Source organism: Sus scrofa, chromosome 13, assembly GCF_000003025.6.
Source record: "Sus scrofa isolate TJ Tabasco breed Duroc chromosome 13, Sscrofa11.1, whole genome shotgun sequence".
Classification (NCBI taxonomy): Eukaryota; Metazoa; Chordata; class Mammalia; order Artiodactyla; family Suidae; genus Sus; species Sus scrofa.
Window position 1 is genome coordinate 72,392,884 of NC_010455.5, and position 16,459 is coordinate 72,409,342.

Below are 16,459 nucleotides of genomic sequence, written 5' to 3' on the forward strand. Positions count from 1 at the left end.
AGGATCCAAGCCACGTCTGCAACCTACACCACAGTTCATGGCAATGCCAGATTTTTAACCCACTGATGGAGGCCAGGGATCAAACCTGCATCCTCATGGGTACTAGTCAGATATGTTTCTGCTGAGTCATGATGGGAACTCCTTAGAGACCATTCTTAATGTTATCTCTGCTTGAAATGAGGGAACTGTGCTACTTGCGTAGTGTCTCAGAGTCAGGGGGCTACTCTGAACATACCTGCCCTCAGTGTAAATGTTCATAGTCTTGCTTCTGGCTAGAGTATAGGCTTCCTTAACTGCATATAATTCAGCTTGTTGGGCCAGAGTTGCCAAAGGCAAGGGCACTGCTTCAGTTATATCAAAAGGCATTAATACTGAGTATCCAGTGCAATGTTTTCCATGTCACCCTTTAACTAAGAACCATCAGTAAACCATGAGATGTCAGCATTACTCAAGGATTTCTTGTAGGTTGTGGGGCAGGTCCGGAGGTGATCTGTCAGTAACAGAAGGGAGAGAGTAGCAGGGCTGAGGTTGTTAAAATGAGACAGTTATACAAGGAGAGGTTAATAAGACAGTCTCAGAAGAGGTGAGATGCCTGGGAGACTAATAGAATCTCAGAGGAGCTGAGACAGCTGCTAGGTTAATAGGAGACTCTCAGAAGAGGTGATACGGCTGGGGGTTAATAGAATCTCAGAGGAGGAGGTAAGATGGCTGGCAAAAAGATGTGTGGTGAGAATTTAGAAGGGCTGCATGAGACATGAAAATGTTCACAGGAGATCCTACAACTGTTTCCTCCATGGCCTTAACCAAAAGGGCAGTCAGTGGCAGGATGGTTTTAAGGCAGGGCGGGGACCCTGGTGCTGCAGGGTCTGGTTGTTGAGTAGAGTACTCAGTTAGCTGATGGTGGCACCCAGCTTTCCAGGGAATATCGCAAGAGCATTCCCTTCTTTCTTGTACACAAAAAGGAAAAATGGACCTTGATAGTTGGGATGCCCAAGGGCAGAAAAGTTCATTAAACTTTCTTTTAAGGTTTTAAAGCCTGTGTCTTTCTGTTCTCCTTATAGAATCAAGTTGGGATGGTCATTTTTTAGTAAAACATACAGGATTTTGGCCATAAGAGAAAATTTGGAATCCAATTCCAACAGCAGCCAACATGCCCAGAACTTCGCACCTGGCATTTAGTTTGGGGTTTGGAAGCTCAGGATGCCATGAAGGCTGCTGGGTCCAGGCATAGCCCTTCTTCTGAGATCAGGTGACCCCAATCCTGAAGCTGTTTTTTTTTGGGGGGGGCAAGTTGATCCACTTTTAATATGGAGTCAGAAGAAAAATCTGGTTTTGCCCCCCAAAACCCACTCCCCCCAATTATTTGGGTTAACACATTTCAGAATTTTAAGCAAACAGTTGTTGCAGCTGAGTGAAGGTAGCCCGGCATCCATCCACCAGGAAGCGCTGTCATTATCTGCACTGCCATCCAACTCTCAAGGGAGCTATCAGCTTGGGTCTGCTCTGTAATTATTTCAGAGCTCCAGTTTGCTCCAGACGGGTCAAGAGCTCCCCTCTCTCATGCATACTTACTAGATCAGTGCATCCACCTATACACTCTTTACTGATAAAGACCTGAGGAACCGTTCTGGCTCCCGTGAGCAGTTGCAGATAATCTTGAATCTCGTTGGTGTAACTGGTGGCTGTGATATTGACAAATTCCAGAAGCCCTTCTTTGAAGGGCAATTGGCTGAGGAGATCCTGGGTCTTTCTGTAGAAGGGGCAGGTGGGCTTGATGAAAACTACCACCTTCCCAGGCTGGATTTTGCTGTTCACAAATGCTTGAGCTATGCTGACAGGCGGCTGCCTCCCCGGAGGAGACCTCAATGGCAGGTATTGGTTGGGTGTAAAACCCTGAAGCTGGTTTTGTCAGACTGAAGTTTCTGCTTATGACTTTGTATCCTTTTAAGGCTAAAGTCTTAGTAGGTGGACTCTGACTTCCTGTGAGAAGGCCTGGGGAGGCAATAAATAAGTCAGTCCTTTAGCCATTGCAAGGAGACTTTTTATCATCCAGATCACTCTTCAGGACTTGTGAAAAGTGGGGACTTTTGGGCAAAGTCCTGAGGCATTACTGTCCAGGTGAGTTGTTTTCCCTCCAGAGTGAAAGCAGAGGGTACAGGCCAGCTTCCTCAACTGGCACAAGAAAGAAGGCATCACATAAATGAATGACCCTAAGGACTGCTTTTAGCTGGGATGAGGGTTAAGAACAACTGGCTGCCTGTGTCCAGTAGGACCATGCTGCTTATTGCTTGTAGGTCCTGGTCAAATCTCCACTCTTGGTCATTGGGTTTCTTTATAGGTAAGAGATGTTACAGGGACCCATGTCAGGCCTTGGGCTTGTAGTCCTCTGTTATCAGAGTAATACCCTGGAGGGCTGCTTGTTTATAGGGTAATCATAATTGAATGTGACTAATTTGAGGAAGAGGCTTTCAGAGATCCTGCTGAGATCAGGTGCAGACTTTGCCACAAGGACAGCGACAGCTAATGCTGGAATGAATGAGATGAATGGCTGGCGTTCAAGTTAGTAGTGACATCATCAGAGACAGCAGATGCACATAGCCGGGTCACTTCATTTGCCCAGATGTTGGTTTCGGTTGTTGCCGTCACTGCTGCCATCAGACTCAATGATTATTACCTCCTTTGGGAAAAAGACATACCAGCATAATATTTTCCGGGAAATCTTGGCCTAACAAATGAATGGGAGGAACTAAGAAGAAAGGGGTGTGTCTCTTTCTAAGGGCCTAAACAGAAGGGACAGGTGTAGAAACAGGGACTTGCTGAGTGTTTGAGACCCCACTGTCTGAACTGACCAGCACCCGAAGTAGGAGCTGTTAATGTCAGCACGGATGGGGACTGAGAGAGTAGGACCACTGTCTATAGGACAGGTGAAGACCCACTTCCAATCTGGAGAGGGGTTGTGACAAGCCTCTGTGGCTCCTTGGAGATTAGATTGGATAGAGGGTTGGGCATGCCTGAAGCACTTAAGCTTGTAACAGCCCTTCTGCCGGTGGCCTCTTGTAATATGGCAGAGACCAGGAAGTTTGCCCATTTGTTATAGTTGAAAATTGAGGATTTTTATGATTCTTTTGTTGTTGTTGAATCATCTAAGGTGCAAGGGAGCTGATTTGCCAAATTGAAAAAATCTGAGGTAGACATAGACTCCTATTCCTAGTCTTTTTTTACCAGGAGAGAAAAAGGTCCCTGTTCATACCGTTTACACAATTAAAGGCTACCTGGGGAGTTCCCTGGTGATCTAGTGGTCAGGACTCAGAGCTTTCATTGCTGCAGCTTCGATTCAATCCCTGATGTGGAAACTGAGATCCCACATCAAGCCACTGCACACTGCATCCAAAAATAATTTTTTTAAAAAAGGAAAAAAAAAAAAGAATTAAAAGCTACCTGAGTGGATTTAGCCTCCATAGAAGGACTGGAGTTTTCTCTAAAGATTTGAAGTTGATTGTAATAGCCATGGAGTGATTCATCAGCATGCACTGCTGGATTTTGTCCCAGTCAACAGGAAAAGTTGTGGATATTTTTTGGTGGAGCTCTCTGCCAAGGTTTCAGCATCTCCCCCAAAGTTGGAGGTTTGTTTTCCTAAGTTCCTTAGGGATGTTCCCACTGAGCCAAGTCCATCCAGTGTTGAGCCTGACTTTTACTCATAAGCCTATGAATCAACTGATAGAAATCTGAAAACCCCATGCCATATTAAGTTCATCAGCAAATCAGTGGGGGTGTTCAGTTGCTTTCCAAAAATCCTTAGTAATGGCTTGCAGTTTACTCTTAGTCCAAGAAGCATGAGAAATCAGGTTCATTTAGATTGTCAGGTGGTTTAACCTTAAAATGTCAGTTTCTTACAGATTCAGAAGAAAAGACAGCAGGGGAGGCTCAGAGGAGAAGGGTAGTTCCATGAGTGGGTTAGGGTTGGGAGTGGAGGGTATAGGAGATGGGGCAGAGCAGAGGGGAAAGGAAGTTTGTGTCAGGGGTGGAGTCTGAGCACAGGATGGCTGCCCAGGGGAGTCCAGGACGAACGGGTCAGTAGGACAAGAGGGTGCCAAAGACAAAGAAGTTGGGGAGGGGAAGGCAAGGAGCATGAAGATTTGAAAGTAATTTTTTTTGGTTTTCTTCTTTTGTTTTTTGGTTTTTTTTTTTACTCAATGAATTTATTACATTTGTAGTTGTACAATGATCATCACAATCCAATTTTATAGGATTTCCATCCCACAACCCCAGCACATCCTCCCACACGCCAAACTGTCTCCTTTGGAAACCATAAGTTTTTCAAAGTCTGTGAGTCAGTACCTGTTCTGCAAAGAAGTTCAGTCTGTCCTTTTTTCAGATTCCACATGTCAGTGGAAGCATTTGATGTTGGTGTCTCATTGTCTGACTGACTTCACTCAGCATGATAATTTCTAGGTCCATCCATGTTGCAAAAAATGCTGGTATTTTGATCCTTTTAAGGCTGACTGATATACCATTGTGTATATGTACCACATCTTCTTGATCCACTCCTCTGTCGATGGACATTTAGGTTGTCTCCGTGTCTTGGCTGTTGCAAATAGTGCTGCAATGAACATGGGAGGACATGTGTCTTTTCGAGTCATGGTTTTCTCTGGATAGATGCCCGGGAATGGGATTGCTGGATCCAATGGTAGTTCTATTTTTAGTTTTCTGAGGCATCTCCATACTGCTTTCCACAGTGGTTGCACCAATTTGCAATCCCACCCACAGTGTAATAGGGTTCCTTTTTCTCCACACCCTCTCCAGCACTTACTGTTTGTTGACGTTTTGATGATGGCCATTCTGGCTGCTGTAAGGTGGTACCTCATAGTGGTTTTGATTTGCATTTCTCTAATAATGCGTCATGTGTTTTTTGGCCATCTGTATGTCTTCTTTGGAGAACTGTCTGTTTAGATCTTCTGCCCATTTTTTGATGGGGTGTTTGTTTTTTTGGTATGGAGCTGCAGAAGGTGTTTATAAATCTTGGAGATGAACCCCTTGTCAGTTGATTGATTTGCAAAGATGATCTCCCACTCTGTGGGTTGGTTGTCTTTTCGTTTGGTTTAGGGTTTCCTTTGCTATGCAGAAACTTTTAAGTTTGATTAGGTCCCATTTGTCTATTTTTGTTTTTATGTCAGTACTCTGAGAGGTGGATCTGAGAAGCTGTTGCTGTGGTTTATGTCAGAGAGTGTTTGGCCTATGTTTTCCTCTGAGAGTTTGATGGTGTCTGGGCTTCTGTCTAGGTCTTTAATCCATTTGGAGTTTATTTTGGTGTATGGTGTTAGGGAGTGTTCTAGTTTCATTCTTTCCCATGTGGCTGTCCACTTATGGAACAAGCTGTCCTTTCTTCATTGTCTATTCTTGCCTCATTTGTCATAGAGGAGTTGGCTGTAGGTGCGTGGGTTGAGTTCTGGGCTTCCTGTCCTGTTCCACTGATCTCTATTTCTGTCTTTGTGCCAGTGCCCCATGGTTTTGGCGACTGTTGCTTTGTAGTATAGTCTGAAGTCCAGGAGCCTGATTCCTCCAGCTCCATTTTTCTTTTTCAGGAGGTCTTTGGCTATTCTGGGTCTTCTGTGCTTCCAAACAAACTTGAAAATCTTTTGTTTGAGTTCTGTAAAAAATGTCCTTGGTAATTTGATAGGGATTGCATTGAGTCTGTGGATTGTCTTTGGTAGTATACTCATTTTGATAGTATTGACTCTTCCAATCCTAGAGCGTGGTATGTCTTTCCATGTATTTGCGTCATCTTTGATTGCTTTCATCAGCGTCTTCTAGTTTTCAGAGTACAGGTCTTTTGTCTCTTTAGCGCTTCTCTCTCTCTTTTTTTTTCTTTTTTTTCTCCATTTCTTGGGCTGTTCCCATGGCATATGGAGGCTCCCAGTCTAGGGGTCTAATCAGAGCTGTAGCTGCCGGCCTATGCCAGAGCCACAACAACACGGGATCTGAGCTGCATCTGTAACCTACATCACAGCTCACCCGGATCGTTAACCCACTGAGTGAGGCCAGGGATCGAACCCACAACCTCATGGTTCCTAGTCGGATTCGTTAACCACTGAGCCACGATGGAACTCCCAGCTGCATCCCATAGGTTCTGGAGTGTTGTATCTTTGTTGTCATTTGCTTCTAGGTACTTTTTAGTTTCCTCTTTGATTTCCTCAGTGATCCATTGGTTGTTTAGTAGCATGTTGTTTAGTCCCCACGTGTTTGTGTTTTTTGCAGTTGTTTTCTTGTTGTTGATTTCCAGTGGCCTAGCGTTGTGGTCAGAAAAGATGCTTGATGTGATTTCAATTTTCTTAAAGTTACCAAGGTCTGATTTGTAGCCTAGGATGTGATCACTCTTAGAGAATGTTCCATGTGCACTTGAGAAGCATGTGTATTCTGTTGCTTTTGGATGGAATGTCCTGTAAAAGTCCATCTGGTCTAATGCTTCATTCAGGGCCTGTGTTTCCTTATTGACTTTCTGTCTCGATGCTCTGTCCATTGCTGTAAGTGGGGTGTTAGAGTCCCCCACTATGATTGTGTTATTGTCGATTGGTTCTTTTAAGGTTGTTTAGCAGTTGCCTTATATATTGTAGTGAGCCTATGATGGGTGTGTAGATATTTAAAATGGTTATCATCTTCTTCTTGGATTGGTCTTTTGATCATTATGTAGTGACCTTCCTTGTCCCTTAAAATATTCTTCATTTTAAAGTCTATTTTGTCTGATGTGAGTATTGCTACTCCAGCTTTCTTTGATTCCTGTTTGCATGAGATATTTTCTTGCATCCTCTCACTTTCAATTTGTTTGTGTCCCTGGAAGTAAAGTGGGTCTCTTGAAGATAGCATATACACAGATCTTGTTTTTGTACCCATTCAGCCGGTCTGTGTCTTTTGGTTGGGGCATTAGTCCATTAACACTTAGGGTAATTATGATATGTATGTTCTTTTTGCCATTTTATTAATTGCTTTGGATTTGTTTTTGTTGCTCTTTTTTCTTCCCTTTTTCTCTTGTTCTCTCCTCTTGTGGTTTGATGACTATCTTTAGTGTTGTATTTGAGTTGATTTTTCATATTTGTTTGTGTATCAATTGTAGATTTTTGGTTTGCAGTTATTCTGGAGTTTTGATATAGGAGTCTATAGATATACGAGATTGTTTTAAGTTGTTGGTCTCTTGATTGCAAGAGCATCTCCAGTGTCCTGCATTTGTACCCTCCTCTTCTCACGATTTCTGATTTTGGTGGCATAATGGTGCGTGGATGATTTCATATCTTTACTGTATATGTGCCTTTCCTGTTGAGCCTTGTCATTTGTGGTATTTTCGTTTCCTATTGCGGCTTTTTCTTCTCTGCCTAGAGAAGTTCCTTTAGTATTTGTTGTAAAGCTGGTTTAGTGTTGCTGAATTCTCTTAGCTTTTGCTTCTCTGTGAAGCTTTTGATTTCTCCTTCAAATCTGAATGAGAGCCTTGCTGGGTAAAGTAATCTCGGTTGGAGGTTTTTTCCTTTCATCACGTCAAGTATATCCTGCCACTCCCTTCTGGCCTGCGGAGTTTCTGCTGAAAAATCTGCGATAACCTTATTGGGGTTCCCTTGTATGTCATTTGTTTCTTTTCCCTAGCTGCTTTCAAGATGTTCTCTTTGTCTTCAGTTTAGGTCAGTTTGAGTAATATGTGTCTCGGGGTGTTCCTCCTTGGGTTCATTTTATATGGTACTTGTTGGGCTTCCTGGATTTGAGTGAGTGGTTCTTTCCCATGTTAGGGAAGTTTTTGTCTGTTATCTCTTAGAATATTTTTTCTGTCCCCTTCTCTCTCTCTTCTCCTTCTGGCACCCCTATGAGACGGATGTTGGTGTGTTTAACGTCGTCCCAGAGTCCCTGAGGCTCTCTTCATTTGTTTTCAATCTTTTTTCTCTTTTCTGTTCTGCATCCGTGATTTCCACTAATCTGTCTTCCACCTCGCTTATTCATTCTTCTGCCTCCCGTATTCTGCTGTTGGCTGCTCCTAGTGAATTTTTTACCTCAGTTATTGTATTTTGCATCTCTTCTTGTTTGAGTTTTATATCTTGTATCTCTTTGCTCAGTGTTTCCCCGTCAGCTATCCATCTTTGCCTCCAGTTTATTTCCAGTGTCTTGCATCATCTTCAGCATCAACAATCTAAAGTCTTTTTCCTGGAGGCTGAGAATCTCCTCATCGCTTAGCTGATTTTCTGGGGTTTTTCCTTTCTCCCTCATCTGAGTTGTAGTTCTCTGTCTTTTCGTCATTATAGGTCTTGGTGACCCTTTTGCAGATAATAGAGTTGTAGCCTCGCTTACCTCTGGGGTCTGCCCCCCTTGTGGCTGAGGTTGGTATGGGGGCTTTCTGTAGGCTTCCTGCTGGGCGGGACTGATGCCTGCCCACTGGTAGGTGGAGCTGATTCCTATCCCTCTGGTGGGTGGGGCTTTGTCTCTGGGTGAGATTGGAGGTGGCCGTGTGCCTGGGGGGTCTTTAGGCATCCTGTTTGCTGATGGGTGGGCCTGTGACCCCACCTGGATTGTTGTTTGGCCTGGGGCTTCTCACTGCTGATGGGTGGGGCCAGATTTTCTCAAAATATCCACCTCCAGAGAAAGGCATGCTGCTGAATATTCCCGAGAGCTTTGCTTCCAATGTCCTTCCCCCACAACAAGCCACATTCACCCCTGTTTTCCCAGGAGGTCCTCCAAGAACTGTAGTCAGGTTTGACCCAGATTCCTCTGGAGACTTTGCTTTGTGCTGGGAGCCGGTGCACGTGAAAGTCTGCGTGTGCCTTTTAAGAATGGGGTCTCCATTTCCTCCAGCCCTGTGGAGCTCCTGCACACAAGCCCCACTGGCCTTCAATGCCAGATGCTCCAGGGGCTCTTTCTCCCAGTGCCAGATCCCACATGTGGGAGCTTGATGTGGGGCTCAGAACTCTCACTCCTGTAGGTGTGTGTCTTTGAACCAGTTACTTTCCAGTCTGTGGGGCTTCCCACGCAGGAGGTATGGGGTTGCTTATATCATGTAATCGCCCCTCCTGCCTCTTGATGTGGCCTCCTCTTTGACTTCTGGAGTAGGATATCTTTTTGAAAATTTCTGGTCCATTTGGTTGAAGATTTCTCAGCATTTGGTTGTTAATTTTGTTGTTTTGGGGAGAGAAGTTGAGCTCCAATCCTATTCTGCCATCTTAATCCCCTCTCTGAAAGTCATTTTGTTCTTTTTTAGTTTTTTAGTTGTTTTTGGCCGTTTTAGAAATGACATCTCAAAATTCCCATTGTGGTGCAGTGGAAACAAATGGATGCTGGTAACCAGGTTCAATCCCTGGCCTTGCTCAGTGGGTTAGATCCTGTGTTGCCTTGAGCTGTGGTGTAGGTCGAAGATGTGGCTTGGATCCCACGCTGCTGTGTCTGTGGCACAGAGCAGCAGCTACAACTCCAATTAGACCCCTAGCCTGGGAACCTCCGTATGCCATGGTGTGGCCCTAAAAAGCCAAAACAAAGAAACAAACAAACAAAAACCCCGAAGCCAAAAACAAACAAAAAAACTGCGAAATGGCATCTTGCATAAAAGGTAGTTTTAGTTTTGTGCACATTTGGAAGCTACCAGATACCAATAAAAACAAACATAAAGAGTTCCCATAGTGGCGCAGTGGTTAACGAATCCGACTAGGAACTATGAGGTTGCGGGTTCGGTCCCTGCCCTTGCTCAGTGGGTTAAGGATCTAGCGTTGCCGTGAGATGTGGTGTAGGTTGCAGACGCGGCTCGGATTCCGCGTTGCTGTGGCTCTGGCGTAGGCCAGTGACTGGGGCTCCGATTAGACCCCTAGCCTGGGAATCTCCATATGTCGCGGGAGCAGCCCAAAGAAATAGCAAAAAGAGAAAAAAAAAAAAAAAAAAACCAAAAAAACAAAAAACAGAAAACAAACATACCATTCACTTTGTTTAATTTTTGAGCCATGGTCCTCCAGTTTAATCTTAGAAAAATGAGTCTGGGGAATTTGAAAGTTCCTTGTATTGACCATTGTAATTCTGGATCACTTTTAGTTTGTTTCCTCTGCTTAAAAATGGGACTTTAAAATGTGCATTTGTGGGGGGAGCGTTCCGTGTTTTTCTTCTTCATTTTTTAAAGTTTTATTGAAGTATAGTTGATTTACAAGGTTATAATAATTTCTGCTGTACAACAAAGTGATTCAGTTATACATGTATACACACCCATTCTTTTTCAGATTCTTCTCCCTCCTAGATTGTCACAGAATATTGGATAGAGTTCTCTGTGTTATACATCAGGTCATCATTGGCCAGTCATTCCATATACCTCTGTATGCATATACCATCCCAACCCCCAAGTCCATACCTCTCTTCTACTCTTTGGTAACCATAAGTTTGTTTTCAAAGTCTATGAGTCTGTTTCTGTTCTGCAGATAAGTTCGTTTATATCCTTATAATTAATTAATTTTTTATTTTTTTAATTTTTATTTTTTTAGGGCCACACCCATGGCACATGGTAGTTCCTAGGCTAGGGGTCAAATCGCAGCTGCAGCTTTTGGACTGTGCCACAGGCACAGCAGTGCTAGACCCAAACCACATGTGACCTACACCACAGCTCACAGCAACGCCAGATGCTTAACCCACTGAGCAAAGCCAGGGATCAAATTTTCATCCTCAGGGATATCAGTTGGATTCATTTCTGCTGCACCACAATGGGAACTCCCATTTGTATCCTTTAAAAAATATTCCACATGTAAGTGATATTGTATGTTTATCTTTCACTTTCTATAACTTCACTTAGTATGATGATTTTTAGGTCCATCCATCTTGCTGCAATTGGCATTATTTCATTCTTTTTATGGCTGAATATTCATTTGTATAGGGGGTGTTTCCATGGTTTTTAAACATAAAACCAGCCAGGCTCCCTGAAGGACGGCTGACCTCAGAGCATTTAGATGATTGGGATCCCATTTTCCTAACTTCTCCTAGAAACCCAAGAAAGCTGCTAGAGTCCTAGCCCAGATACTGAAAGGCATCTAAAAACACGAGACAAATTATGGGATCCCAGTTGGCTCAGTCTCCAAAAGAGAACCTCACTACAGTGGGTTTGGAAAATAACCAAAGTACTCTCAAAAAACGAAGGGTTGAACTGGAAAGGATGAAACATTTTGCCTTTAAGGATAGAGCCTTCCAGATCACAAGTAAAATTAGATAGCTCAAAACAAAAAGAGCTGAGCTCAGAATCTGAGACTCACCACTCTGAGAGCAGGAGGCACCTCTTAGGGCACAAGGGGCTCTGTTGCAGATACCTCCCTTGATTCCAGGGATTGTAGTATCAGCATTCACCTCTTTCCTTCAGATCCCACTTCTGACACCAACTCTATCTGCTCTAATAATATAATAGCCAGTTGTTTTAACAGTGAAAGCAAGTTTATTCAGGACTAACCGGAGGAATTACAACTCAGGATACATGAGGATATGTGAATTATGGCAGACCACAGGCAAATCCAAGAACAGGAGAGGGAAGCTTGCTTTTATACGGAAAATGGGGGGCATTGAGAGGGGTGAGGAGTCCAAATTGGAGCTTTGTCATTGGTGGGCTGCTGCAGCTTCTGAATTACCTAACCTTAACCCTAACCCTAACCCTCTTTGTCATTGGGCAGAGAGAAAGTTTTCCTCTTCCTGCCAGACTGCAGAGTAGGTAGGCAACACTGTCTCATGGAGATCATGGTCCTGAGGTGAACATCTCTTTCTTCTTGGAGTAATTGATGGTGCCTGGCCGATGTGAGAGCTCCCCCTACAGGCTTGTTCTGACTCCATCTGTTTATTTGTTTGTTTGTTTGTTTGTTTTTGTTTTTTTGTTTTCAGACACCCAGGTGGCGTATGGCAGTTCCTGGGCAAGGAATCAAATATGAGCAAAAGCTTTGACCTAGGCCACAGCTGCAGCAATGCTGGATCCTTAACCCACTGTGCCAGGCTGGGGATCGAACTTACACCTCCACAGAGACAAGCCAGATCATTAACCCTCTGCAGGACAGCAGGAACTCCCCAACTCCAATTTTAGCTCAGGTTTCTTTAGTTAATTTCACATTAACTAAAGCTACATTAATATTTCCAAGGATATAGAGGTACTTTACATGGTGATAAAATGGTTGATTCATTAGTAAGTTAAAACTCTCCTAAAGTGTGAAGCAGGAATTAAGTATGTCCATGCGTCTAGGATCTGGTCATTTGGCTCCATCTGGAAGTTGTCAAATGAGGCTTGTAAGGGAATCTCCTTGAAAGTGAAATGACTCATTCAGACTGTTCTTCCTTGGTCTCTTCCTCCTCCTTCTTGCTGCTGCTCCCAGAAACTATTCTGAAGAATGGGAATAGTCACCCCCAAGAGATGACTGAACAGAGAGCTAGTGGTCTAGTGGAGCTGGCCTGCTTTGGCAGACAGGAAGGAAATGCATCCCTGACTCCAGCAATCCACTGCACCCTGGCCTCTATACTTATAGCTGGTGTAATTCCTAACTGATTCAGCCCACAGACCTTTCTTCACAAAAGCATTCTATGCAATAGTTTAGAATCCAGAAATTAAAGCCTATCTGCTAACACAGTATTTTTTCTTGAAGTGTGATGTAAACCATTTTTTTAGAAAGTAGAAAAAGACCAGGTGCTAAAACCATATATCTTGAGCAGTTCACTTAATCCTTAATCTCCTCATTGGCAAAATGGAGACAGCAGTAGTTCCTATCTCTTAGCGCTGTTAGGAGGCAAATGCATTGAAAGCTTTTAGAATAGGTCCAGACGCCTGAAAAGGGCTATAGAAGACCTATTACTTTTGGTTCCAAAGAAAGCATAGCTAGAAGTGTCTCCTCTGCGGCCATTTCCGTCCCACTGTTCTTATGGTGTCCATCTCTAAGTCAGTTCTGAACTGAGGCAGTGAAAGTACTAATTTGAGCAATTTAACATCAGTGTCAACGAACACACTTTAAGCCAGGTCCCAGTATTGGTCAATTTCCCCTGCAGTTTGAATTTTCATTATAATGCCCACTGAAGTTGGATCTAGGTCATGGTCTGATGGGGATGTTTCATTGTCCTGGCCTCATCAGGTAGCAGAGCTGGTCTTCATCTCTGAGTATTCTCTGATTGCACTGTTATCAAGGCACTCGCGGTTACCTCAGCCAATCTGTATAAATCAAATTCCTCTGAGCCCGAAGGGTAAGTCAGTAATCTCCAATGGGGTCCTCATCTTCCTAGTCAGTGACACCCTGTCTCTGGTCTCAGGACACCTAAGGAAACTGAATTATGGATCCAGAGTTATCTGGCAAGCTTAGAGTCAATAACAGGAGGTGAATTATTTCACAAGAGCAGAGGCTTGTGTCTGTTTTGTTCAGTCATATATCCTCAGAGCCTAGAACAGTTCCTGGCATATAAGAGGCACTCATCCAGTATTTGTTAACAATGAATGAGTTGAGGGTCAGGAACAATAATGGTGGTTGATTTAGGCCAGCAACATGCTGCTTAAAATGCCAATTCCTGGGTTTCACCAAGAGATTTAAGTTCAGTAAATACTTGCTGTATTGGGATTAGATTTGGTAGTAAGTAATAGAAGTGGCAGTGGTTTACATAAGATAGAAATTTATTTCTCTCATATAAGGACCCTGGACATGGGCAATGTAGAGCTGGTAGGATATTCCACACCACCAAGGGCCCAGCTTCCTTTTATCTTATTCTGCCATGATGGGCTTCCATTCTCAAGGTCACAGCATGGTCTAAGATGATTGCTGGAGCTCCAGCCATTGTGTTTTATTTCCAGCCAGTAGGAAGGGAGAAGGGAAGAGGCAAAGGGCAAACACCAGCCACATATTAGAAATCTTTCTGGAAGCTATAATATGGCACCTCCATTTATGTCCAGTTGGCCAAAATGTAGTCACAGAGCCATAACTTCATGCCTGAAAGATAGGAAAACAAGTTTTCTGTCCTGGGATGTCTTGTGCTGAAAGGTGGAATTTGCAGTGAGAAAAGAAGAGAAGACACATGAAGGAACCCCATGATCACCACACTCAAGTATCTGCATCTTTAACCAGCAGCCTAGGTGGTTCCAACAAGTGCAGCTCAGGTGGAGCCTGGGAAAGGGCAGAGTTCATCTCCCCAGTGACCGTGTTTCTTTCTCATAGTGACAAGGCCATCAAATTTGTCCTTCTATTTCTGGGGGATCCCATTGTTCATCTGGCTTGTGCTATAACTCCCTACATGGCACTGTCCTATATTTCATCATGTTTAAAGCCTAGGACTCCCTGCGTGTCTAATGTGGGCCAATGCTTTTGACTCATCAGCATGTTATCCTGTTGAATCCTCATCCCTGCCTCATGATGTGAGCACTGTCATTTTCCAAATGAGAAAAGTGAGTGTCACAGCAATTTAATGACACATTGATGTTCACAGAGCGTGGCAGAGCTGAGGTGGAGACCAGGTCTGGCTGGCTATGAGCCTCTCAGTTCTCTCCAGTGCTTCATTTCCTGCTGTGACTCCACCCTGGTCCTCACCTCCCCACCCCACCCCTGGCCCCGCTGCCCACGTTGCAGACCACTTCTTAAGAGAGGCACTTCTACATGCATCTGACCTCTTGTATTATCTAGTATTGTAAATATTTCCTTCAAAAACAGTAAATTTCATTTTCAAATTGTAAGGGAAAACTTACTTCAGCTAATGTTTGTGGTAACAGTGCAGTGCATAGTTGGAGTGTGAGTTTTGGAATCTGAGATTAGAGCTTGAAACCACCTAGCTCTTCCATAACTAGCTGTGTGACCTTGGGTAAGTCATGCAACTTCTCTGAGCCTTAGTTTTTTTCATCTGTAAAATGGACTATCACAGTGCCTAGGCACTTTGTATTATAGTCATGTGTTTGACTGTTTCCAAAGGCTATGAGATCTTTGAAGGCAAAGGAATGAATTGTCTTCATCTTTATTTCCTTAGCCTGTGGCAAAAGGCAAGGGCTTGATGTGTCTTGTTCACCTTTCAACATGGAGGGTGTCATCTGGTGCACTCAGGTGCCCAATCAATGCTGCTGGGATAGATGGGAAGTCCGTGACACTGTCTTCATCCTGACTGAGGGCAGATTTGAATTGTTTTGGTTATGCTGCCAGAGGGGGACTCCCCTAACTGGTGAGTGGACCCAGATGACTGTCCACACCCTTATTCTGTTGAGCTTTGTTCCTCCCTGGCCCATGTCCCAAATCCATCAAAGGTTGTGAGTTACTAAGGTTGAATGTTAGTCATGTCAACTGTTCTCTTGGGAATGTTCAAGCAGAACTTCTCTCTTTACCTTCTGGGCCAGAATGAGGAAGGCCATTTAGCTTTCTGGAGCTCTGGACAGTTGCTCTGGGCTCATGGAGGGAGTCTGCCTAAGTTATAGTTAATCCTACAGAAACTAGAGCAGAGAGATGAAAGAGATGAAGAAATCCAAGAAAGTGATGCTTAATGGCCAGAGGGATGCTCTGGATAACTTTGTGTTTACAGATTATTTTAGTTTCAGTATGAAAAAAAAAATCTTTAAATTTTATCACTCATAGCAGTTCTACTCCTGAGACATTCTTGCCTCTGTGCAACAAAAAGCTTCTATAAAAAAGTATATGGTGGCTTGTTCACAATAGCAAAAAATACAGAAGCAACCCCATGTCCGTGAACAGGAAAATGTGTAAGTAAATTCTAGTCATATGATGGAGTATAACACAGCAGTAGAAATTAGGGGACTGGAGTTCCCATCGTGGTGCAGTGGTTAACGAATCCGACTGGGAACCATGAGGTTGCAGGTTCGATCCCTGGCCTTGCTCAGTGGGTTAAGGACCCGGTGTTGCTGTGAGCTGTGGTGTAGGTCTCAGACGCTGCTCGGATCTGGCATTGCTGTGGCTCTGGCGTAGGCTGGCGGCCATAGCTCCGATTAGACTCCTAGCCTGGGAACCTCCATATGCCATGGGAGCGGCCCTAGAAAAGGCAAAAAGAAAAAAAAAAAAAAGAAATTAGGGGACTGTCTCCAAATGCAACAATAGGGATGAATCTTAGAATCATAGCATTAAACTGAAAAGGCAAGTCACAGTATGGTAACTTTCATAAAGAGGAAAATTATATGATGTACTGTTTAGGGAGGTATACATAAATGATAAGATATTTTTTAAAAAATGAGGAATTGAATAGTGGATCTGGACAAGACGGAATAGTTAAACTTTTTCCTCTTCCTCCTGCTATGTACAGCTAACAACCTTGGGTGTGATATGTAAAAAAGACGAGAAAACTCTGAAAGGAGGAGAGGGCAGACCATCAGGGACCTTTGGATCTGAGGAATGACATGGAAACTAGTTTTCTGTGTTTTCCTTTAGTTTCATGTATCCTGGAATGGGTACTGGAGATGATAACCTGGAAACACTAATGGGAACAGATGCCAAACACTCAATAAAATCCTCCCTTTTTGAACCAAAGGACCAAG

At 43.6% G+C, this 16,459-nt stretch overlaps 1 pseudogene; it reads right to left on the reverse strand.

Annotated features, from left to right (window-relative positions):
- The window catches only part of LOC110256333, a 59,959-nt pseudogene continuing 44,783 nt past the window's right edge, over positions 1,284-16,459 (reverse strand).